Here is a 25271-nt window from a genome sequence, read left to right as displayed (position 1 = left end):
TGAAGAAGCAGACTTGGCTTTCCTAGGTTAAAACTACAGTACTGGATCACAACTATACATCATACTGAGCCCGAATTTCAGCTGTTAAAGGTCTTAAAACACATGGAAAATATGGATGCAAATGCAGGATTAGACTCTGAGTGTTTCCAGCCCCAGTGTTCATGTTCACCTTTAGATTTGCATCATGGTATGACATTATCCTTAAAAGCTATTCTTGACCTTTTTTCCCCCATCTAGAACCCTTTTATTTTGCTCCACAGCATCTTTAGTCTGCGTTAAAGATCAAAGCAAGATTTAAAGGTTTTATTACTTTCTAATGTCTTCCCTTTTTGTCTGCTTTTGCACCAGGTTATATCTCCTGGTAGTTTCAGTATTGCATTTTCCATCTGTGCTACCTTTTCCCATTTTTCCCATCATTTGTTAAACAAAATATTCTTGTCTCTAGGGTTAAATTCTGAATTCAGACATTTTTTTCTTTTTTTTCTGCTCTGTGAGTTAACATATTTTGTGCACAGTTCCTATACATGGGGTTGCAGCAGAGAACTACAGCATCTCTTCCTCAAAATCCTATCTTGCTGGCAAAAAGAAGCAAATGGACAACCTGTAGTTTTGTTTTGGTGGCTTTTCATGTTGAAAATGAGAGAAGTGCTAAGGAATGGCTCAAGCTGGTTCATCAACTACTTTAAGATTCTTAAAATTTCTCTGAATCATTGAACTGCTTATGATAGAACAGCCTATAGATTCTTTTAGATATATTTGAATCATGTCTTATGCCTGAGACTACACAGAAACTTCTGCTTCTCCTCCGTGCTCCTTGCTCTGCTCTGAGTGCTGCTGTGCAGCTCCAGGAAGCGCTGCTCTGGTCCTGGGCTGCAGCTGCACAGCTGGTGGCCACATTTGGTGCTAATGGCTTGCTTTGAAGGGACACGTCAGTGGAGATCAGCATACGTAATGCAGTGGGAGGGTTTCAGCATCTGTACCTGCTCCACCACCTTCAGAGGCCCCATAACCTCGGTGGCCACGCTCGGGCATTGCAGAGTCAAGATATAAGAGAGGCAAGTGGAAGCCTTGGCCCCAGTCTCAGACAACAGATGCTGGAGACAATAAAACCTTCTCAGAAAAGGAAGCAATTATTGCAGCTTTCTAGTCAACAATTACCTTGCACTTATAAATTATGTTGATGTCCATGATATAACACACATTGCTGAGCACATGATCGCTGTCGTGGGCTGCCACTGGCTTCCCTGCTGATGCCTGACAAACTGCTTTGTAACCCATTTTATTTAGCCTGCAGGACAAAGGTGCTCTGTAAAATGAAACTGGACACAAAATCATGTAATGTGCTGTCTGTCCCTGTGTCCCCCAGCTTCCTCTGCAATATTCTCCTCTAAGTGAAACCATAGCCAGGTAAATTCCACTGTCTTAATCTGGCATTTGCAAATGGTGCCAGCCAAAAAGTCATTTGCATGGGCTAGTTTGCCAAGATTTACTTAGGAATTTATATGAAGAACTAGCACAGTACCAAAAATGTTGTTTTCTCTCCTTTCAGGTTGCAACCTCTTTTGAAACATCTCTCGCTGCCTTTCTGTTATCATTTAATTTCCACATGCACAAATACAGGATTCATTCCCAGTTCTCTTGACTATAACATATCAACCCTCTCGCTAACATCCTTAACCTCTGCCCTGAGAAAACTAATCATCTCTCTTGTTAGCTCAGTCCCTTTTAGAATGGCAGTGCACAAAGCACACCAACACTTCTCCACTGTAAGTAGCAAAGTGATGCTTCTCTCTACTTGGTTTGTTCCACAGCTTCCACACTGATTTGTGTTGTACAATTCAATCTTCTGAATCACCCTTAATGACATCTATTATCTAAAATCCATTGGGCACCACTACTTCAATTAATTACACCACCTCTCTCTTTTCATACCTGCTCTTGTACCTACCCAGTCACTGCCCTTAATGTCATCCTATTTCTCCTGAGCTAAGCTTCCAGAGTACTCATCCAGCAGCACAGGCAGCCGGCTCTGTCCTCCTGCAGAACCGCTGAGAGTGCTCCTAAGGAGTGTTTTCTTGCCTCCTTTCCTCAAACAAAAGCAATCCTTATATTATAACAGGGAGTGGAGGAAGGTGTTACGGGTGACACTGCCAGAGAGCGCTTCCAACCATTCAATTTGGATTTAGATACACTGTTTGTACAGACATGAGCTGGAAATCTTAGTGGTCAGATGTGCCTGAGGTTCACTAAGAGTTGAATTTTTACAGACAGCAAATGGACCTTTTGAAAATCCCAGATATTTTAGCTGTCAATAGACATTTTCTTCATGGTGGAGAATATTGTTCAATCCTATGCACGGGACTTAATCACAGTAAAGTCATATTTCTAGTATATTAGTATATCTTATAACAATGCAACAGTCAGCCATTCATCAAACTCAGTGAAGCATATTTAAGTTTTCTAGAAGCTTCCCATTCATGTGATACTGAATTCTTGAGTATTCATAGTAGTAAAAACAAATGATGCCTTTTCAGGCAGCAGAGGCTGTACAATGAGGGCTGGGTTATTTAGAACAGGAGTAATTTGGCAGACTCAGGATTGTTTGTTAGAGGCCTGTCCCACGCAGGAGGTAATTTAGAAGTCATATTTTTTAAAATAATTTTCCTATAGATCCTCCTTCTTCCCCAGCTGAATTAATTGAAAGTCAGAATAGAGACCCATTGATTATTCTGGCTTCAAGGATCATGAAGAGGTTAATTAGGGTCTGATAAAAGTTCTCTGGGGCAGGGGTCATGTCTTTGTATGCGTTTGCATCATGGCTAATACAGTGTCCCTCTGAGCCTACTGGGGCTGTGGGGTTCTCCCATAATGTAAATAATATTAAATAGAACTTCAGAAAGTATAATTTTTTTAAATGTTTGCCTTTTTAAGAGCTAGGTCCAAGTTTCTAGACAATATGAATGCAGCAAAAGGGTTGGTTTCTCATTTTGATTCCTTCAGAGGGCTGTTATCAGTGAAAGAGTTCTCCTGTACTGACATAAATGTAATCTCAGATTTAGGAGGGAGCCCTGTGCATCAAACCAGCATGCAGACAGAAATCTTCATGGTTCTTCTGGGTGTATTTAGATTTTTTTCCTCTTGGATCCAAGGTGCATGAAGTTGATGGACCTGAAGAAGTGAGTGGATCTTTCCACTTATCCCACTGAGAGGAAGTTGGAACTGTGAACCTGGAGGTTTTATGGGAGACCTGCATCTTCTCCTTGGCAATTTTCTGCATTTTTCACACTAGCCTGAGGGGATGAGGCCCTATCCATGGCACCCAAACACCTCCTGTGGCATCTGGTAAGTGCAGGTATCACAGATATTTGATGGTGGCATGGTGATGGGGAGGGAGAGTGTCAAATAAGTTACTGTAGGTGTCTGATACTGTAATTTCTTAGTGTTCCTGGTCACTCTTTGCAGAATCACAGGTTTATGGTTTATGTCCCTATGAAGAAACAAACAAAAATGATCACTGGGTTTTTTATGAGAAGTTTTGATCCTCCTAGTTCCTACTTAAAGAGAAATAGGACAGCAAGAGAAGCAAATAATAACAATCAGTATAAAATAAGAGCTAGAAAGTAGTATCTGCCTTTCCCAATGTCTAAATTTACTATGAAAATATTCCTAAAAATTCAACCTCTGCTAGCTGGGTAGGGGCAGCCTCATGCATCACTGGTCATACAGCTGATTTGTAATCCCAAAAACATAATTTGGCCTTTTAGTCATCAAGGATTGATATCTGTCCCTGCTTCATCAAACGGCTTTATTATTATTCTAGTGATTAGTGACTTTTTCCCCTGCCTGTTTCCCTCTTCCTAATCCTACAAATATTTGCCCAAGAAGCTAATTTTATCTTGATTTTCTGCTAAACTAGTTGTGTCTACTTCTCCTTGGCTCTGGTGCAAAAAGGAAATCCCCAAAAGCGAGAAGGTCAACAATTCTCAAATCAAGACTGAACCATCACCACCTTTCTTCAGATACATCCCCCATATCTTTTCTATGGCTTTGAAACAAAACACTGCAAGCTTTATTCTTCTTTGTTGTTTGTGTTTTACCCGTTCCTGCAGGTTGCAGTGTCTCTATCATTGGTGCCTGAATTATTTTGTTAGCTAGGCCACAAAGGGATTATAGATTGCATCTGCTGGCAAATTTGGCTCTTTCCTGCTTTCCTTGAAACTCCTGAATGTGGCCAATACACTGGGAGAAGACTCCCAGTGGGTCTGGCCAGCCACAGGCCCCCCAGAACAGTCCAAGGCGTGAGATAATAGGCAAAAAATCTGATGCTGGTTGTGGCTTATTACTTAAACACAAGCTGTAACTTGGTCTCTTCCTTCTCTTCTCTGCTAAGGGGATTTGAGTAAGATACAGGAAAGAAAATAAGAGTGGCATTTTCTACAGGAAATGGCCCTCACGAATATGTCTCTGTTAATAATTACAGAGCTGGTTTTATTTTGTTCAATGCACTGCCTCAGTTTTGGATCCACATCAAGAGCAGCATATGCTCGCCAAACTAAAATATGTGCATATCTGATTTTTGACAAAAAAATTATTTAATTGATCTCTTCCTACCCTCTCCTCTCCCCCTTCTTCTCTTCCTGTCTTTTTTGCCCATTTCTTTACTAATTCCATAATATAGTAAGCCCCCTATTATGAAAGAAATCCGAATTAATTTAAATACAAAATATAAAGAATTAACCTTACAGCAAAACAGATAACAGAAAAAAGAGATAGTTTTTCCCTGTCAAGTGACAGCCTTCTCGTTTATTATCATTTTAACAAATTAAGTTGCAAAATTGGCATTATTTCACAACTGTAAAAAATGTAATGACTCTATGAAATATATTGAATTTTTCAAGAATTAAAAATCCCTTAGTTTTGAAAACGAATCACTGGAAATGATCCTTAAGGATCCCAAGTTTTTTGTGCCATTTCTATACTATGCCTGCACAAATTCTAATGGCATTTGCTGCGTTAATCCTGGATATTCCATTGTTTTGGTATTTGTACTCTATTAGTTAAATACAACATGTGTGAGAAAATCAAAGGGAAGAGATGTTGTTAAAATAGGAGAAAATATTTATCCTTTAGATGTAAGAAACACTTGTCACCCAAAATAAATCTGGCTTAAACTCTTTTGAGTCTTAAATAAATTGGAAGTTAAAATAAGTTTTCAGTATTAAAAGTTATATATACACTTTCTCTCCCCCGAAAGTGTGTATTTGCACATGTGCATGCACATGGGTGCGTGTCTGTGTGAAAGAGAACAACATGTACTAAAATTAACTTTTCCTAAACCTTGTTTCAGCAGCCTTGGGAGCTGATATTTGGTGGGTGCCATACAAACAGATCTCAATGGTACAGATATAATCCTGTCTAGGACTACCCAGTTCTAGAAGACTGGGGATGAACTCCACCTGTAACATCTATTTATTTTTAAATTTTTTTTATTTTACTGGTGGATGTGCAGAAGCCCAGGGACAGTGCAGGGGTAGCTGGTGGGGGCAGTTGCAGAGGCTGGGCTAGGGGAGCACAGGGTGTGGGAAGGGGACGGAGGGTGCCAGCTGAGGTGGGAAATGCTGCTGTCTGATGTTCCAGCAGGATGGAAAGGAAGCCACGGAGAGTCAGAGACCCCCAGGATGGAGGCTGCTCTCTCATGAGCTCATCATAAATGTTATAACTCAAAAGTGTGAGATCTTGTCAGAAATGAGAAATATGCATGGGCGTGGCAAGAGCTACATGAATGTTTCTCCCTCAAGCTCTCTCTCTGGCCCATCCATGCATCGTGTCACTTCAGCTGTTGCTGTGCCATGGGTCACTTGCTGGGAAATTGGTGCAGCTGGTTCTGCTGCCTCGGTGTGTGCATGAAAATCTCGCCGTTTTTGCTCATCCTTGCCATCATTTTCTCTCCCCATGCCCTGCAGAAGCATTCCCAGCTAACATGCTTTTCCCAGTACCACCTCTGCTCAGGTCCCTGCCGCGCCTTTGCCTGTCCTTCGCGTACATCTGTGTCTTTGCCCTCCGAGAGAGTGCCCTTTTTTCTGTTGGCAGCCCTTGCATAGGTGCAGTGTGCTGTGCTGCCTCTCTTCTCCATCTCACTCTATTCCCTTTCCTGCTGGTGAGACCCATGTTGCTTTGGCAGAAAAACTAAAATACAGTAGTTCATCAATCCAAAATCCACTATGATGCGCTTGTCTGACAGTGGGGGTTTGGCTGAAGGTGATTTTGACTATGAGCTTTACTCTTCCTTTTCTTTTAAAGTGGAAGAGAACTGCAAGACTTTATGTCTAATACAGATTTTACAAAGGATTTTTTAAAAAGCATATCTTTATTGGTGGGCAGTATAGAGAAATTGCTTGATTTGAGAAGATATGGCGAAGAGAATGGTGCTGGTGCCAGTGCTTGTCCTCAGTTTGGAAATGGTGAGCAGTTTGTGTCTCATTCTCAGGGCAGGGATTCCTAGTCCAGAAGAAAAATGGCTGTGGCTACTGGTGCCACCAGGTCTGGTTTCCTGCAGCCTATCCAAACTGGAGGGAGGTGTGGCTGCAGGAGAAATGCCTGAGCCTTTACATTTTTTCAGATGACTTCAGAGAATCTCATGTGACATTATAAGGGCCAAAAGTTCATCTATTACAGCCATGGTAACAAAACACATCAGGATGGGACTATGACTGGTTTGGGAGGGAATCTGCTTCCCTTCTTCCTGTAATCCTCTGTTTAAATTAAAATTTTGTTGAAAATCCAATTTTAAAATAAAGCTAATATTCATCTCCTATATAAGCATTCCTCCGGAGTTTTTTTGGTAGCATAAAAACTGATTTTGGTGTCCTTGGGTAAAATCGATGTTCTTTCCAATATTGAACATGATGGTCCTTGCCCTGCAGGCTCCTGCTCTTCACACTAGCAGTGTCTGTATGCCATCAGCACTGAAAATGGCAAGTCATCTGGAAGCCCTCTGGAATCACTTTATCTTAAAAGGTCATATTTAAGAGTAAAAAAAAAATTAAATTTAATAATTCATTTGTAACTTCATCTGGAAAGGGTTGGAATCCGATAGAGAACAGACTTGTAAAGATATTTGTGCACTTCTCATTCTAGTTGAAGCAGTGATTGGTGTGCCATGTTTGTATCCCTTTTACAGCCAACCGATGCCTAAAATCAAACTAAGCCACAGCAACAGCAGAGCAAACATCAAGGTAGGGCTGATCTCGATGGCTGGGAGAGGAGCCCACGCTTCCCTTGAAGTTCCAACATCAAAGATGACGAATAACTCCCTTCTCAATGTTCCAGTTTCTCACATCATTTGAGTATCCTTTGGCAGCAACGGTTGGCCCAAGTCTTGGAGCAGCAGCTGGTAAGTCCAGAGGCAGAATTGTGATGCCTGTGGCATCAGATGTACTGGAAACCCTTCTAAACTCTATTTTGAAGTTTCAGCATTTGTGTGGACCTAATTATAAGACACAGATTCCAATGACAGGCCGTGTGTCTGATTATGCATGATGGCAGGGCTTACACAAGGGCCAAGTGGTTACTGGCTGCTCTTTAAGGAGAGGACGTGGCTGGCAGCACGGGGAGACATGATACAGGCTTAGTCTGTGGCCAGGCCAGGAGACTGAACTGCAGCTCAGAAAAGCTTTCCTGGCTTCTGCCTTGGCTTGCTGCGTGCCATTGGGTGAGCCCCTTAATTCCTCTGTGCAAAAGTGGGCCCATGGTTATAATGGCATTGCCTGCACCTGCTTGAAGGGCTGCTGGGTGTTTGCATGTGCTGAGTCCTTCAGGGTCTCTGTGCACTCATGGAAGCACAAGCAGATATGTGTTTATATGGATACCTTTTACATATATAGTGCATCTATTATTTATGTGTATATTTATACATATACATATACATACACACACACACACACACACACACACACACACACACACATATATATATATATGAAAAATTGATGCATCCACCCATACACACCTATTCTATGTATTTGCATGTGTCAATGCACCTGCAGAAACTTTTGGTTATAACTATATAATCTTATTTCACTGAGTCACCACATCAGAGGACCATTTTGGTGCTGTGAAGTGAGCTCCACTGATTTGAGTGCCTGGCTGTCAGAAAGCAGCCAGCTCATACCTGTGCACACCTTCTTGGTCATCTCGGTGTGGTCCCTGCTGTTTTCTGGCACCTGCTGGTGCAGCAGGTTCTCAGGGAGGTGTGTGCAGGCTTGGAGCCTCTTCTGACATGATTTTTAAAAGTCTGAACACAATCATTTAATCTAGTTCAGTGTAGCAGAAAAGTTCACAATTCACTCATGCCTAAGGATGTTAGTATTTAAAAATAAAGCATTTAGCTTTAGAATTGCATTAAGCATGACTAGGAAATTGAAGGTAACCTTAACTATGGAATACCTTGGGATTTGCAGTGTACAGGACTTTGTGGTGACTGCTTGGACTGTGAAGCCTTGATACAATGGGATGAATTATACCATAATTTATATTGGTAAAATCCCTCACTGGTATAATTGGTAGTTCTTGGAGCAAGAGTGAAATTGAAACTATGTCAAAACTCCGGAGTGCTTAAATATCATTTTCAGAGGAGCCAGGATGCCAGTAGATCCCACCGAAATTTGTTTATCGGATCATTTAGATGTGAATCTTCAAAGCAGCGTCTTGGAATTAAGTAACTTAAATTTCAGTGAAAATTTCAGCCTAACTGCTCCAAATTCTGTGGAAAATGAATCTGATGCTTTAGTGCTGTAAAGTTCAATGGTTCCTCTTCTGTTACAGGTGTCAGCAAATAATAATAATAAAAAAATTGAGTTGTGCAATGCTGAATCTACCAAGGATTCTTATTATACATTTATAAAATAAACCCTAATGGCTTTTTGGAGTGGTTATGGTGTAGTCTGTCAATGTATATTAAGATTACTATGATAGCACATAGCCTTTATGATAAAAGCATGCAAATTAACATAGAAATCTGCAGAACTTTGCATATTTCCCTGTAATTTAATACAAACAGATCCAGATTTACGGAACCATGTGCACAGAAATCATGTATGCACATTTTTTGCATGTGCATTGCTGACCTTAAGCAGGAGAGCGAGAGAGAGGAACAGCTCACATGGTTCAGCTCTGCACTGGGTCTGCAGCTCCGCATGCCAAATGAAACACAAGGCGACTTTTGATGGCCAAGTGAGCCATCAAAAAGGTTTTTTTAATGGAAATGCTGTCACACTCTTAAGTAGAGTACTGCTGCCAGGCATCACATCAATAATGCAAACTTTGGAAGACAATCTTGCAAACTAAATAGCCAAGAATTCAAAAGTATTTCTATAAAGAAAAAAAAAAGAAAAAAAGGTGATCGTTATGAAGAGAGGGGAAAGTCATCAAGTGAAATTTAATTTTGCATTCAGATTTATTATTGCTGTCTGTTCCCAGTGCTGAAATGCCTGTTTACTTGCAAAGGACAGTTTCTTTCCATAATGAATCATAGTAACACTTAAATTAAGCACAGTAAAAGAATGGTTAATGTCATAACATGCTGACAATTTAACCTGGCCAATATTTTTATTGCCTTGTACAATAAACCTAACAGAGCACAACTTGCTTTTTGACTGGTGGAAAATCGGTTATGAACCGCCAGGGAATGACCAATTTTTCAAATGCAGCCATTCAGTCACACTATAGCCACTAATACTTTTTTTTTCCTGTACACTATTGCTGTTATAATCTTTTGAGGATATTTTATCACGGCAATAACCTCCTCAAAATCAGTCTTTACTGCAGTTAATGACTGGACAGCTGGAGCATTAACTGGCCTTGGCTTTGCCTCTAGCCATTAACTAACAAACCAGTTGTTATCTGCAGGTAACAACCAATTTCTTGTAGAATTTTCTTGATAAAGTGTCTCACCGGATAGAAGTTGTGGGTTTTTTTCCCCCTTCTTTCCTCAGCTAAGATCTAGCAAGTGTAGGATAATACACAGAGAAAGAATTGCAGAGAAGTAGCAGTAAGAGCATTGCAAAAGAAGTTAAATTACAAATCCAAATCCATAAAGCGTTGATTGTTTACTCCTGCCAGAATTTTAGTAACATTAATAAAAGATTGCTCTATTATGTCTTGGTCACTTGGGTGTGGTGCACGGGCTGAATTCAGGAGTGGACTCTGGGGGCTGTGTCACCGGGCGGTGCACAGGGTGGTCCCCTGAGAGCATCCCCACATGGCACAGCCCTCCCCAGGGCAGAGAGGGGACAGCAGCAGCTGGCTATTCAGGCAGAGACTAAGAACGTGGAGCTTTTAAAGTGCCTTTCATCTTCCCAGCTGATACTGAATGAAGACACAAGTTTAATTCTGTATATGTTATAGTTTATGAAATGGGTATTATTTTTGAGGGCCTTCATAAAATTTTAGCCTTTCTGCTTGTGGTTCAAGGTTATGAAATGTTAACCTCTGTTTTGTTGCACCATTATTTTAAAAGTAGGGTTAGCAGATTCAGATGAAATCAGTACATTACCAAGGGCTTTAAAGAGGAGATCCAAAGCATCGTTAAATAGAAGCAGAATAAGTAAAATGTACAAATGAAACAACCATAAAAAGCCAAGCTCTATCATGCCATAAACAATGATGTTTTAAAACTCTTAATAGGCTTAATAACAGTTTATTATTTTACCTTAACCCTTTTAAATGCCTTATTTTTCCAGCTTTTATCGTGGTGTTTCTGAGCTGTTAATACCAGTTCTTAAATTTTCCCCTCTAGGTATATTTTCCAGGAGTGAATACGAAGAAAAAGTAAATGTAGCCATGCATTTGCTTTTAAGAAACAGAGCAGGCACTGTGCCCTTCCTGGGATAGGCTGTGGGATACTGCAAATATCTGTGTCTCCAGTACTTAGAGAGGAGTTCTAAAACTGAAGGTGACAATCCTGAATCAGCAGGAGCCTGAAGGACAGGTCAGTGTTTCCCAGGGGTCAGGAGCCTCCCACAGTGTCTGGGTTGGCAGCCTCCCTCACAGCTCCCATCTGCCCCACACACAGGGACCACGGCTTGCCCTCCCTCCACTGAGGGGTTTTATGTGTTTCCAGATGTTTCCACTCGAGTCTTTTGCAAAACATTTTATTGTCAACCAGAAATAAAAAATTAATAACAACCAGAATTTCTAACCAGAGAGTCTATTTCAAATTCTGTTACATTTTGAAATTATTTTAATCTGGGAAGGTTTGGGGGATTTTTGGTGGTAAGGGTTGTTTTGCACTCGGAATTGCTGTGTTTTCTGTTAATATGCAAGTTGTTCTCTTTCTTTTTGGTATCCATGTAGAACTGGCTCATGCTGTGGGAGATTTCCTTTGGACATTGATGTAAGAAGAGACCCCTTCCCTGCATGTGTACTAACTACCAATATTAGTTGCAATTCAAGCATTTCTAGCAATTTGAATGGATCCAATGATTTTTAAATCATTCTTAATTTCATATGTCTACTCCTTTAATCTCTTTCAAATTACTGAAAATGTAAGGCATTCTAAACATTCCTGATCATTCTTCACTGCTTTGGTCCCATAAAGCCAATCTTTTCCAAAGTTAAGCACTTAAAAATTTGAAGTACTCCAATAAATTTAAATTGGCATATTCTGTGCATATCAATTGAGAATTATTAGAGCATTAATGCCTAGGAGTGATGGCTGAGGGCATGCAAACCAGTTCATACATTGATTTTTAATGGCTTTTTATTGATTCTGTGCTTTTTAAACTTGATACCCTTAGGTTGCCTCTTACATAGAGTTAACAGGTTTGTGATGATACACCAAGTTCAGAAGAGGCATCATTTTTCTCTTACACTTTTTCTTTTTTCCTTATAGCTTATTATTATAAATTGCCCAGATGCAGATAGCAAATATACTTGGTCAGTGGCTTTAAAAATGGTGATTGTCACTTTAACAGGAAATGGTTTGTCATGTTCCCCTGGCTTATCTGTAGATAGGTAGATTTCTGTTGAAACCTTTAAGGGTCTCTCCTCCCCTCAGTGGGAGCACACACTGCTCACCAGCAATGATGGATGCTCTAGACCTGCCCTGACAGGATTCTTAGTCATTTTTAAATGTCAATCTTAATTTGTCAGGCCAAGATATTGTACGTGTCATAAAGCACAAAGTGAAAACGCACCTTGGTACTTTTACATTTTGAAAATTATTCATTTATATTATGAATACAGACCTCTGCTCTTGCTGTAATTCCACTGCATTTATTAATACTTTGGTATTAACCTATTAACCAATACATTGTCACTGCAGCCTGCACTGGTGCTGACTGGGGCGAGCGGGTGCTGTGCTGGTGACTGCCCTCCTTTGGAGGAGGAGGAGGGCTGGGGACGGGGCCCAGGCTCGGAGGGGACCTTTTGTGGCATTCCTGGGCTGGCAGGCTGTGGAGGGGTGGGCTGGGGGGGCTGTGGTGGCAGCCTGGGGACATGTCCAGCTGATGGATCAGGAAGGCTCAGGGAAGCACCACTTTGAACCAGTTACACCACCACCCTTCCTTGGGCGTGAGATGTGCTCTTGCCAAAGCTTTCCTATGTGGGTCATAACAGGACAAGTGAGAATATTTCTAATAGATTCAATTCTTGTGGGTTTTTCAGGGCTTCTCCCCTGCTGCTGGGGCTGTGCTGTGTGAGATTTTTTGGGAGGCGGTGGCTCCAGTTTCATTTCGTGGGGAGCCAGACGCTCGCACTGCATGGCTGTGATGCTGTGGCTGTAATTCCCTTGCTGAGGCTCTGCCAGGAGCCTGGTGACCATCAGACGCAGGTGTCTCTCTCCCCCCTCCCCGAGATCCCCTCTGGCTGCGGTTAAGGCACGTAGCACTCTGAGGAGACATTAATTGCTGTTAACTGCGATGGGCGCTTCTGTATTTGGGCTTTGTTTAGGGCAAATTCCTCTGCAATCGCATTGTTAGAAGCCACGGGTCTGTTAAAGTCGGAGTTATTAGGCCATGTGCTTTCTGTGTGTTGTCATAGTCGGAACAACACCAGTGTAAACGTCTGTGCTGGGCAGGGGAAGTGTTAAGTGAAGAATAAAAACAAGCTCAAATTCCCATTTGGAAACTGCATGCCTCAACAAATACCACTGTTCATAGCAAGTTATTAGCTTCTTGGTTGTAATTCTGGTCCTTTTCTAAAGGGAGGTGGAAAAAAGCATGTAAAAGAGATTTTTGACACTTCACGGTGTATTGAATGAACAGCAGAAAGCTCCCCAGCCTGCCCGTTCCCATTTACAGTTTGGATGTGGCTGAGGTAACACTTCTTTCTCCTTTTCCACGAGATTCCCCGTGTTTTGTTGTGGCAGCACCCTAGACATCCCAGAATGTGTGTGACTAACACACTTTCAAATCGCAAAGCTGAAGTGTCCCTTTTTCTGAGGCTGCTGGGTAAGAGGCAATGGAAGAAACCTTTCTGTACCCCCAGGTAGGAAGGAGGTCTCTGCTGTGCTCACTGGTGGGCAGCAGCTGCTCTTCCTCCAAGGGTACCAAGGAGGGGAGGATGTCATGCCCTGGTTGGCAGGGATGACCCCACACTGGGGGCTGGCAGGGGTCACCTCCCTAAACGGGTGATGAGGAAGTGGGAAGTAGTTAAATGCCCTCTGGGAGGTTTAAGGGCGTGTTTGCTGGTGGACTTGGCTGAACTGAACTTCCATGTCTGTATCTGAACTGAACATTCTGAAGTTTATTACAGACCATCCACTCTGCACTGTTACTGCATGTGTCTGAGTTTCTAACAGCTTCCAAATCTTAAATGTCCCTGTTTTTATTAGACCAGCTATGTAAGAGGGACCCACAAGAAGCCTTTTTCTCCTTCTGAATGTACAGTCATCACCTTCTTTTGTTTTTTGCTGTGTGCCTTCCAGAATTAGAAGATTCAGACTGAGAAATGTGATTTATATATTTATTTAGAAGAAGCCACTCTGAGCAACAGCACATTTACTAGTTTGGTTCATTTTTATGAATCTGATTCATTGCTTATTAAACCAATGGAAATCTTTCCATTGTTTTCAGCTGGTTCTGGCTCAGAACTTCTTGGTACTTGACAGCATTTAGTAGGAGCTGAAAGATTTGAACTTCTAAATCATGCTATATTATGGTCTTCTGCCACGCCTGTTTCTTAATTATATACATAATCCCAGTATCTGTTGCTGTGTATTTCTGGTTGAGCAGTTTCTGTTTAGTTAAATTTTCACAAATATGGTGTTATAAAACAGTTAAACAAAATATCATCAATACTGTATTTGTCAAAACCAAGAAACTAAATATTGAGATCAGTTTTATCCATTCATTAGTTTATGGACACCGAGTCCTCTGAGGAATGTCACAAATTCCCTTGCTGTGTCTCAGTGCTAGATTTAGCATTTGGATCTTTGATTTAATGGAAAGATACATTAAAAACTGATACAGTCAGACAGGTCCCAGAGGGGAGTGCATCTATGTCGGCTTTTACGTCACAGCTCTTTCAGTCAAGATTTGGCAGGAGGTCCTTCTATCCAAAAGTTGTTCTGGAATGTGCCATGCACGTTTCATAAGCACGGAGTGTCGTTTCCCGTGGGAGCAGATCCCCTGCCTCAGCCTGCCCAGCACAGCTCTCAGGGGTGTGAGGATGGGAGAAGTGCTCGTGTCACCCTCCACACACCTTTGGGTGTTCCAGAGGGGCTGTGCAGGAGCCAGCCTCGTCCAGGGAGCACGGGCAATTCCTACAACTCTCATGTGCTGCAGAACTCTTTGCATTTTTCGCAAAGTTCAGTGTGATCGTCATTTATTCTTTTATATTGACTTTCTAAACATATTCCAGTAGCTGTCGTTTCCCTCAGGAACCTTTACTGAATCCATGGATTTGGAGTTACTATTATAACATATTACAGGACAATTAATTTGTAAGCACTGTAACCTGTCCTAGAAAGCAGATTCTGAGGAGAATACTTTTATCCTTATAATTTAATGTATCATGTAATGAAAACTAATCTATGTAGTTCAAATTCAGACATTAAAACAAGTTAAAAGGGTCAGTATATACAATAAATTTCCCTTTGCCAATTTACTCAGTTAATTTAGACATTGCCTTTTCACTTAACTCATTAAAACTTTCTTGCCAAGTTTACTTATCTGTGTTAAGGGTACAATTAATATTATAATTTTTAATTATCCACTTGGTTTTATCAGAGCCAAAGTGTTTCCTTAAGTGTGAATATCAAAATAGAGCCTATATTTTTTAAGAAAGTGAAGCACTGCAATTCCACTAATTCCTTAATAGCACAAATATTTGCGTATCTTTTTCCTTACTGTTTATACATCAATTGTTGTGTTATTTTGTTTTATTTTATAACCTTAGCATAATATACTACTGAAAGCTATTTTTTGTACTACTTAATTCTGTACCACTCATTCTGATTTATGGCATCATTTTGTTTCCAGCTCACTCCTTATCTTCAAAAGGCTTGATCCAAAACTCATCAAATTCAGAGGAATAGATCCCAATGGGCTTTGGATTAGACTAGTAGGGTGAAATTGTGGACTTCATGAAGTTTGCATTACATGTGCAGATATGCAGTACTGAGATTACTTGATAGATTTCTAATTCAGCTTCTTCTATTTAGGAGCAAGTTCTTGAGAATCCTGGCCATGCACTTGAAATTTAAGAGACCATTTCAGTTGCATATATTCATCCATTTTCTTACTATGACATTTGAGAATACATTTATTTGCCAGTTTGATTTTATCATCATTACGGAGGGCTCATGTTTCTAATTTCTCCTACAGTCTCTTGAATTGTTAATGTTAACTCCTACTGAACCCAGCCTTGTTTCCTAACAGAGGGATGCCATTCTGAACTGGTATTGATGCTGAGCTCTTAAAAGTACTTTCTTCAGGAATGACAGGTTTACAAGTCATAATAAAGGACAGCTCATCACAAAAGTATGGAAAGGTGTTAATGCAGTACCTGGTAAATAATATTACAACGTATTTATCTTGTTATTTCTTAGTTATAGATGTATGGAGTGATAGATATAGAATTATGAAATTGATTTAAGTTCTTCAGTGCAGCAGAAGCTGTTTTGTCATCTTCAGTGCGCTTGCTTTTCTTTTTCACCTGACATTGTTAAATTGAAACACCCTGGACATATCTTCCATTATATACCAGCTAGATCATTCCTGGGTTTGCCATTAACTTGATAATCCCTAGTATTCTGTCTGGCTATGTATATAGACTGCTGCACATGAGATCCACATTATTAAATAAATACAGAGGGAGTGTGTTAATATGAAACGATTGCAGCAGATACGAGTAGATAATCGTGTGTGCTACGAGCTACCTCAAAATGCATTTGTGATATATGGCTGTGCTGCCTGATCCATGGCTATTGTGCAGCTGATTAGCTGTGCTGAGAAATTACTCATTCCCTTGTATTAACTACACTGTTTAACTACACTGTTTCCACCAATCAGTATGAAGTATGCCAACTTTGTTTAGCCTGTGCACTTGTGCAATGATGAACAAGTAATGCATAAAACAAACCCTCCTACCTAATCAAACATTCCTCAGAGATTTGAAAACAGAAACAAAGGGTAAATCCATTCCTAGATTATAATGGTAAAACAAACTAAAGTTTGACATATGTATATGGAAACTATGAACACATGATATGAATATTTTTTAAACAACAACATTTTTGAATTATTAATAAATGTAAAAAAATGTTTTAACACAAAATGGAACAATTGGAAGGATATATTTCTTCAGAAGCAAAAGGATCAGGAAAGATCTCAATTGAATATAAACATGTTTTTTTCACCTCTTGCTTTCCATTTTAGCTTTTTCAAATGTCTGTCTCATGGTTGTAGTTGGAGAAGTTTCCCTTTTTTCATCCCTGAGCCTGCAGTACAATCTTCATTCTCCAAGTATATAATAAATGAAGTTTGTTAGCCCTCAGGGTGTGAAACCTGTTTTTCTCTTCTTGTCCTAGGGTGTTAGGTGTGAAGGACAGCTGACAAGCAATCCTTTAGGAAGGACTGCAGAGCTATCCAGGAAAGGGCTTATATTTAATTTTGTCATATATCCTGGTTGCCAGGTTATTTGATTTTAAGATAATTAATGGATCTCTTCATGGGTATATTTTTTCTTAGTCATCAAGAAAGCTCAAAATATTTTATAAGAGTGATTTTATTGGAGATTAGTAAATATTGATGGAAGGAGATACCAGAAAGTTCAGGGAGTTGTGGACTTTATTTTCCCTTATCATTAGATTTGAACAAGCACAGTGATTGTAGATTTGAGGGGGACTGTGATGAGAGACCACTGTAGGCATTTTCATGGTGACTACACATTAGTTAGGGGCTTTCTGCTCTTCCCTACAATACTTATTGGATTTTGTGGCTGCTGGGTGAACAGATAAAGCACAAAACACTCATCAGTAGAAATGCCATGTATAAATAAAATCTTAAATTGAAACCATCATAAGCAATTCAAAGTAAAGACAACAGAGTCTTTAACATTAGGCCCTTAGGAGAAGCAGAGTGAGGGAACAACAATGCCAACTTTAACTTTGAATTCCCAGTTGTGCATTGGCTTGTACCCCAACTTTAACATTAATCAGAAGCTTCTCTGCATTTCATCTCCTCATTTGCAAAAAAATCTTTGCTGAAAGGTTATATAAAACTCATTATTTACCTGAGTGACCAGAAAGGCTCTCAAAGTGCCATTCCAAGCTCTCGGGTGAATGCTTATTTATAGTTTTTTAATAGGCATTCATTACCTGATGGATTGGAAAGACTCTTTTTGAACCAGTTCCTGTCTATTGGTTAAATACAGATTGATAACTTTTTCTTAAAAAGCTTATTATAACCCAGATAAGCTCATCACCTTTGGATTTCTAAAGTGGTGATTAGTTTTAGCTTCCAAGGGTTTATTCAAGATTTTTTTTTGGTGTAACTTGAATTTTGCCCAGTGGGCCATATTCTGGAAATTAATTACAGTAGTGCAATGCTTGCAAAACCCTGACTGAAGCAGTAAAGTAAGCCTGTTTGCACAAAGAAATACCTCAAACCTATATTGCTGCTCATATATTGGGTAGTCCAAGCACAGGGCATAGAGGAGGCAAAAGGGTGCAGCCCATTTTAAAATTCCTGTGAGCTTGGTTGGAAACACATTGTTAGGCATATTTTGATGCCTAAAAAGACATAACAAGTCCTATTCACACCTCTGTGCAATTTGCACAGTCTTTGAGCTTCACTGATTTTGCTTGGTGCATCATTCTGCTTTTGGGGATTTGCTTCAAGCTTAAATTACTGTGGAAACAGAAAAAAAAAAAAAAAAAACCACAGAGTTTTTACAAATGCAGTTTGGCAGTGCGGGTGCAGAATCCCCGTGCAGAATACCTCGATGGGTGGCTGTCAGTGACTGCCATCCTTTGGGAATTGAGATTTACCCCATCTCAGCTGCTCCTCCCTTGTCAGTGCCACAGGCAGCGCTCCCCTGGCACGGCTCCAGGGACGGGCAGCCCCCGCTGCTCACCCACCTCTGCAGCTGTTGGCACATCTGTGGGGCTTCAGAGAGACAAGCCCTGGCTAAAGAGGTGTGAAACAACACGGCCGTACACGCTCATGCCTTGTGATCCTTGAGGGCTCTTCCAGGGTCCAACTTGTACCTTAAAATGATGCTCTCCAACTGCATCAGCTGATGCTTAAATCCAACATGAGGAAGAAATGCAATGTTAAGGGAAAAGATCCCTTAATTTGCAATGTTCCTGGAAAATGGGTAGGTTGTTTGAATTCTCTGGGGTTTCCATATAATTCCTAACATATTTGAAAATTTCAAGCATTGTTTGCTTGTGTTTTCTATTTCTAATTTAGGGCATAAGGATACCTGTCTTTGCTTCGATCCTTTTCACTGACCACTTTTTCTTTCATCCTCTAATTTTTAAGTTAGAAATTTCCATCCTGTTAACTCTTTTTTCTCCTTCATGGGGTAAATATATGTTGTTAGAAGGAATGTTGAACACTCGCTGGAGAGAATTGTCCTTTCTCAGCTCTTTAGACAGAGTAAGTTTTCAACCATCTCAGACAATTCCTACATTTTGGTGTTACTTCCCAGTTGTTTCAGAGATGGCTTTCCTTCAAATACTTCTAATTATGCAAAGATGCTTTCCACAAAAAAAACCCCAAAAACCTCAAGTATCTTATGTAAAATTAAATAGTATCTGGAAAAAAAACCTTTTGGGTTAAGTGAGAAAATTGAAAATAAATACCTGAAGCCTTAAAGCCCCTTGAGCTTAACAGAAAGGAAATTATAAAGGTCCTAGTGTTGGTGTTCTTTGACATCACCTTTGCTGTTGTAAAACTTTGGTGGAAGTACTTACCCTAACTATTTATTGTATTACTTTTTAGGAAACCAGTTTCCCATTTGGTTGAGAAATCCTTAAAATTCTGTTTAAAATAACGTAATCAAACCCAATGATACTGTTTGCCTCCCTCTGCTGGCTGTGCAGACAGTGTTAGTTGCCTTCTTGTGTGACCCTCTCATTCTAAGCCAGCAGGTTGATTGTAACAGTCTTCATTTCAAGGTGGGTGAGCAGCTATATAGGAACAGTATTATGGAAACAGGAATTTTTTAAATATAGAAGTCTTTATTTTTGAGTCTTTAAATTATTAAAAATGTGGTTTTTATTAAAGAAGGTTCCTCTAACCTCTCCTGAACTCATATTCTGGACTGGTTTAGGTGGGGACAGGAGAGTCATGTGCAATTTCTTTGAAGAAAGGCCAGGTGCTGAGGTACAGCAACAATATTTTGGCAGGAAAATGGCAAATCAAATCCAACTGTCCAAGAGGGCTAGATATGAGCAGAGCTGAACAAATCTTTGTGTGTGCACACATCATTCAGGTGCTTTGCATTACACAGAGAGCTCTCCACCTCATCAGTTTTCAGATGTTCTGCTCTGCACTGGTGTCACTCTGTATTGATGTATATTTTTCACATACATATCATAGCCAGCTCTGTCCTTTGTCCCACTCCCAGAGCCTCTGCAATTCTCCAGGGATGTTGCCTAAATAACTTTCAAGTGCCCAGTCTCCTGTGAGGATGTGAGATAGTCCTCTTTGTTTTATTAGCACTCACAGAAAGCAACCCTGAAAAAGAACCTACGGCATAATATGGTGGAGCCTCCCTAACCACAACACCAGGGATATAATTTTGTCTTCCAGGAAATAGTTTTTCATATTCTTGGGCATCAGTTTAAGTAGAACTTTTTGGTCCTGGGTCTGTACCTGGACATCCAGAGTGCTCCTTTCAAAGAGCAGGTGCAGTGGTTGAGCTTGAGGATAGAACAAACTAAATGAGAGGAGTATAATTTTCATTAAAGCTATTTAGGGGAAAATAAAAAAATTGGAGACAGAAATATTACTTGGAATTGGTAAAAACAACTCTTGTACGCAAAGCAACAACACTGAATTTCCATCCCAGCTTTTCTCAGGGTGTCTGCACCACACCATGCTCTGCTGGGACACTCAGTTGCATTGAGCACAGCCCCAGCTGCTCTCCACTGCCCAGCCACCATCCCTGCCCCTCTGTGGGACCCTCTGCAGCTCTGTGTGCCCGCCTGGCACAGCCCCAGCTGCTCTCCACTGCCCAGCCACCATCCCTGCTCCTCTTGGGACCCTCTGCAGCTCCGTGTGCCTGCCTGGCACAGCCCCAGCTGCTCTCCACTGCCCAGCCACCATCCCTGCTCCTCTTGGGACCCTCTGCAGCTCCATGTGCCCGCCTGGCCCGGGCACGGCCACACTGCAGACTGTGCACACAGGGACCAGGAGCACAGCTTGAGCTGAATGGCTGCTCCCTGTGCTGAGGGTACACCAAACCACTGGACATAAATCACATCTCTTCAGACAAAAGCAGCCTCACCAGTTCATAGGAGCCGTGCAATTAATATGAGTTTAAAAAGAGCTGTTCTGTACCCCCGGGATGGTGTCCCTGGGGGTGGGTGTGGGCAGGAGGCGAGGGCCATGCCACCAGGGTGTCTCAGGCCAGCTGAGGGTCAGCTCTGCCCTGCCCTCAGGCTCCCAGCCCTCTCCCAGCCTTTCTGGCAGTGCTTTCTGCCATCAGCAAAGGCACGGCTGCCAGGGACAGCCCTGGCACTGTGGGTGAGGGGGAGACCCAACTTGGAGTGCACTTCACATGGCACAGGCTGTGTGTGCTGGAGCCCTGAGGGGACATGCCTTCAGTCCCACCACGGGGGAAAACCTCGCCAAAATGGCTTGTGGCCTGGTTCAGGTCCTCCCAAAATATCCCAGGCTTTCTCCAGCCTCAGCCACCAGCCCAGTGGAGACAAGGAATTGCTGTGCAGACACTGGCACCTGCTGAAGTGGCTCACATGAGGCAATCAGGGTCACCTTTGCTGTGTTCTCCAGCCGGCAGCACAGAGCTCCCTGCCAGGTGAGTGATGCACCTCGCACACGGGCCGGGTCAGATGGTGAAGGGAAAAGGTATCATGGCCTTAATTAGTGTCACACAGGACTTAAGGTGTGAAACCACAGCTTAAAAGGTAAAGACACCAACATTTCCAACACATCCTTAAAATTGAACTCTTTCCATTAAAGAAATCTGCACATTTTTTGATGCACAACACCTTAAACAAGGTGGTGTCTGACAATGGAGGAGGTTCTGGGGGGAGGCTGGGAGCCAGGAGGGAGGCACAGGCAGCACAGGGGACTGCATGCAACTGGCAGAGGAAAGGGACAGCTCGGATGGAACAGGATCTGTCAAAGCAACATGTTGGGAACACTGGAGTTCATCAATAAGGGAAAGTGGCCAAGTGCTGGGATGAGCACAAAGTAATAATCATTAGATGTCTAGGGTTTGCTGTGATCTTTGGGACCAGGGTGGAAAGAAAAGGGAAAAGTTTAAAGAAACTGTTGAAAAGTGGGATATTGGTTAGAATAGTTGAGTTAGAAGAAATGCTTCCCCAAAAAATTATTCCAGAGTCTTACCTCAGATCTCACCATCTCTTTTAAATAGCTCCTGAAGAGCTCTGACAGGCTGAGAACAGGCTCAATGTGAATTTGCTACAAGAGATAAGTCAGTGGTAATGCACTTTAAGTTGAAGTTCAGCTATTCTTTTGGATATTTTCCCAGCACTTTCTCCTCTTTATCAACCATAATTCCTGGTGATTACAGCTGGAGAAGGAGACCTGCTATACCAATTCCACATAAATTTAAATGTTAAAGTTTAAATCCTGGAGCAACAGTTGTCTCCTGATCTTCTACATTGTGCTTGTACTGAGACTTACTGCAGCTTTCACTCTTGCTCTCTCGGAGGGTATGGGAGCCCCTGTTGTGCTGAATGGAAGATGGGCACAGAAGTATGTCCTGCATAGGTTTATAAATGCTGTGCCTTTATTCTGGAAGCAGAATTTGCTCGATTCCACTAGGTGGATCTATTGAGAACATTGTTCACTCTTTAATGTAAAAAGTGTCTTTCACTTAAGGAAAAAAAAAATAAAAATTTCTTTATTACTGCTTTACTCAGCTCCTTATGTTTTTAAACCACAAAGGTGGTCACTTTTGTTCACAGAAAGCTCCAAAGCCATGTATTATTCTGTCGGTCCATAATACCTTGAAGGACTTTTTCTCTTCATCGCAGTTTTGCTTTTATTTTGCTAAGGAAAAGAATCAGTGCTGTGAGAGGGAGATGCACCTCCACAGTGACCTGGCTTTACATGCTGCTTCTGTTGTATTTCTTCCTGATGTCCATTTTGTACTCTCATTTGGATCTTTTCCTGGTGGCTGTGATTTGATGGATTTTTGCAATGACTTTATTACAAAAAGTGGCCAACGTAGGCTCCCAACCTTAGTATCTGCTTTTAATGACCAATGCAAGTTGTCTGTCATGTCTGGCTCAATGGTAGTTGACTGCTATATTGAGGATGTACATTTATCTCCTAAAAACACCCAACTTTTTACAGATTCTTATTATCCTGACCCTGTGATGATGGTAAGTACAACCTTGGTTGATCACATCTATAAAGAGATATTTATTTTGGACATGGCCCCTGGGAAATAGACAGCTTGTTCTCAAATGGGTTCTGCCTCTATTCTCTTTTGAAAGCTGGGACCTCAGAGTCCCTTTACCAAGAAGCTTTCTTAGAATCTATGCCACTGGGAAAACCTCCATCTACCTTGTCAGTTGCTGGGGTTCTGCCCAGGAAACCCCCGTGTTTGTAACAGAATTTTGAAAGGCTTTTCCCTTCTTTTCCTGTGAGAGTGTTTTATTTATGTCTTCTTGAACCATGCTTCAGCAACTTCCTTGCTGGCTGACTTGTGTTTTCACTGGCTCAGACTGCCATGTAGATCGCACCACCTGTTCCAGAGTTTGTTGAAACATTTAGTGCAAGTTTTCTGAAATCCCTTATTTAAATTCCCTGCTATTGGATGATTTCTTTTATGTGCCTTTCATTATCAATATTAAAGACCTGATGTTCTGCTCTTCCTTGAAGAAGAGACCTCCTCCTAAAGGCATTTCAATGGGCTTCTTCAGCCGCTGTTGAAAGAATGCCCAGTTGCTTATCACCTCTCTTTAGGAAGAAAATGCTGCTCACACTTTTTAAGAACAAAGGCAGGATTATTCCCTGGTCCTTCCTTATAAAGCAAACAACTTATTAATATTTAAATATATAAAGCAAATATTTCTCCCCCACCCATTGTTTAAATTACTGTATGAGCAGTAATTTATGTCTACTCTATGTCTTTTGCTACTTTCCTGTGTAGCAAAAATATTCCTCCTACCTGGACTTTCAATGGACTGATCAAACTTGAGGAGATTTGAGATATTGTCCCCTGTTATTTACATCTGTCTGAAATGAGATCTTCTAGAAGGCTATCATTCACAAAGGTAGAAATAATGGTGAAAGGTAATGTTGCCCAGCTGAGGAACTAATCTTTCACTTCTCTCTTCCTACTTTTTAAAGTTTGATAAGTCTGTAGCTGATAGCTTTTCCTCACTGAGAAGGTGCCCACTATGCTCCAAGGCAGTGCAAGAGCCTTGCAGAGTAAGGTACACAATGTACATCTCCTCTGATCTTTCCCTCTGTCCTCTCTATACAATTTTTACGTTGTTTTGAAGAGGCAGAGTATTCCTGCCCACTCATAGAGGAGGCACAGAAAGGAATACAACCAACTAAAGAAGTTGGAGAAGTAGCTAAGGACAGTTGAGAGCATACACAGGCTTTAAAAAGAAAAGACCTTTCCCTGGATGCAATAAAAGGAGAAAGGAACAGTAGTGAAAAATGTGGAGAAATAGGAAGGAATACTGGGGGGAACTACAGAAGTGCTGATGGTGCCTAAGAATACTCTGAATTCCGAGAGATCTTGGAGCAAACTCCCCCTGGGCTCAAATCTGAGATTTTTCTGAATCCTAGCTAACCACTATTCATTGCTTAGGTGCTGGAGCCTGTCACTGTGTCAATAAAATGAGGAGGTCTATTGTCTTTAGAAAGCACTGAGCTACTGAGCTCATGGATCTACATTATCTCTTTGTGGTCCATCCCAGCCCAAATAATCATGTCTATGAGGTGCTGGGGAAAACAATTTTGATCAGTCTTGTTAACAGAATCCTCCCTTGACAGCACCTCTGCCTGCAAGTACTAACCCTGCTTTTCCAGATTTTGAGGAGAGTTTGACATTTTCTTCCTGTAAAGTTGAGTTGGAGGATGATTTGGACCATCTAACTGACTACAAAAAAAAGAAAAAAGAAAAAAGAAAAAAGGGAAAGAAAAAAAAAGTAAATTTGAAATTTGATTGGTGATTCACCAGTGCTGGACCACTGCTCTGCCCTCACCCTAGTGAGGGTTTAATACCTAATCTCAGTTTCCTGGGAGATGATTCTTAATCTTTGTCCATTTGAAAGTTTCTGGAGGGAAATTATTTTTCTTTCCAGAACAGAAAGAGAAGGAGAAATATTTGAATTTCTGCAAAGATCTGAGTCAAAGCCCTCATGTTCATGCTTGTTTTCACTCAAATTGTTGTTTCTAAATGAGCATCAGGCACTTACTCCAGAGGAACAGGAAATCCCAGTTAGATGTCTCAAGCTCCTTTGCTGTCAGTTGCTGTTTCACCTATCTCTAGTCAATATTCTTATCTTTGTCTCAGGAAAAAGAACCATGGGGTTTTCCTGAGTTCTCATTCTTCTGTAACTCTTTGTACAGTGCTCTGAAATCTCC

At 41.1% G+C, this 25271-nt stretch overlaps 1 protein-coding gene and 1 long non-coding RNA gene across 2 annotated transcripts in view; one reads left to right on the top strand and one right to left on the bottom strand.

Annotated features, from left to right (window-relative positions):
- The window catches only part of LOC116184055 (uncharacterized), a 57423-nt gene that overhangs the window by 29712 nt on the left and 2440 nt on the right, over nucleotides 1-25271 (bottom strand). The window lies entirely within an intron of this gene.
- ZNF536 (zinc finger protein 536) overlaps nucleotides 10863-25271 on the top strand; it is a 361158-nt gene continuing 346749 nt past the window's right edge. The window contains exon 1 of the mRNA XM_021540651.3: nucleotides 10863-10987. The gene's annotated coding sequence lies outside the window, so the exon portion shown is untranslated. The remainder of the gene's footprint in view (nucleotides 10988-25271) is intronic.

This window comes from Lonchura striata, chromosome 13 (genome assembly GCF_046129695.1).
Source record: "Lonchura striata isolate bLonStr1 chromosome 13, bLonStr1.mat, whole genome shotgun sequence".
In the NCBI taxonomy this organism is placed as follows: Eukaryota; Metazoa; Chordata; class Aves; order Passeriformes; family Estrildidae; genus Lonchura; species Lonchura striata.
This window is presented reverse-complemented; position numbering and strand designations above follow the sequence as displayed.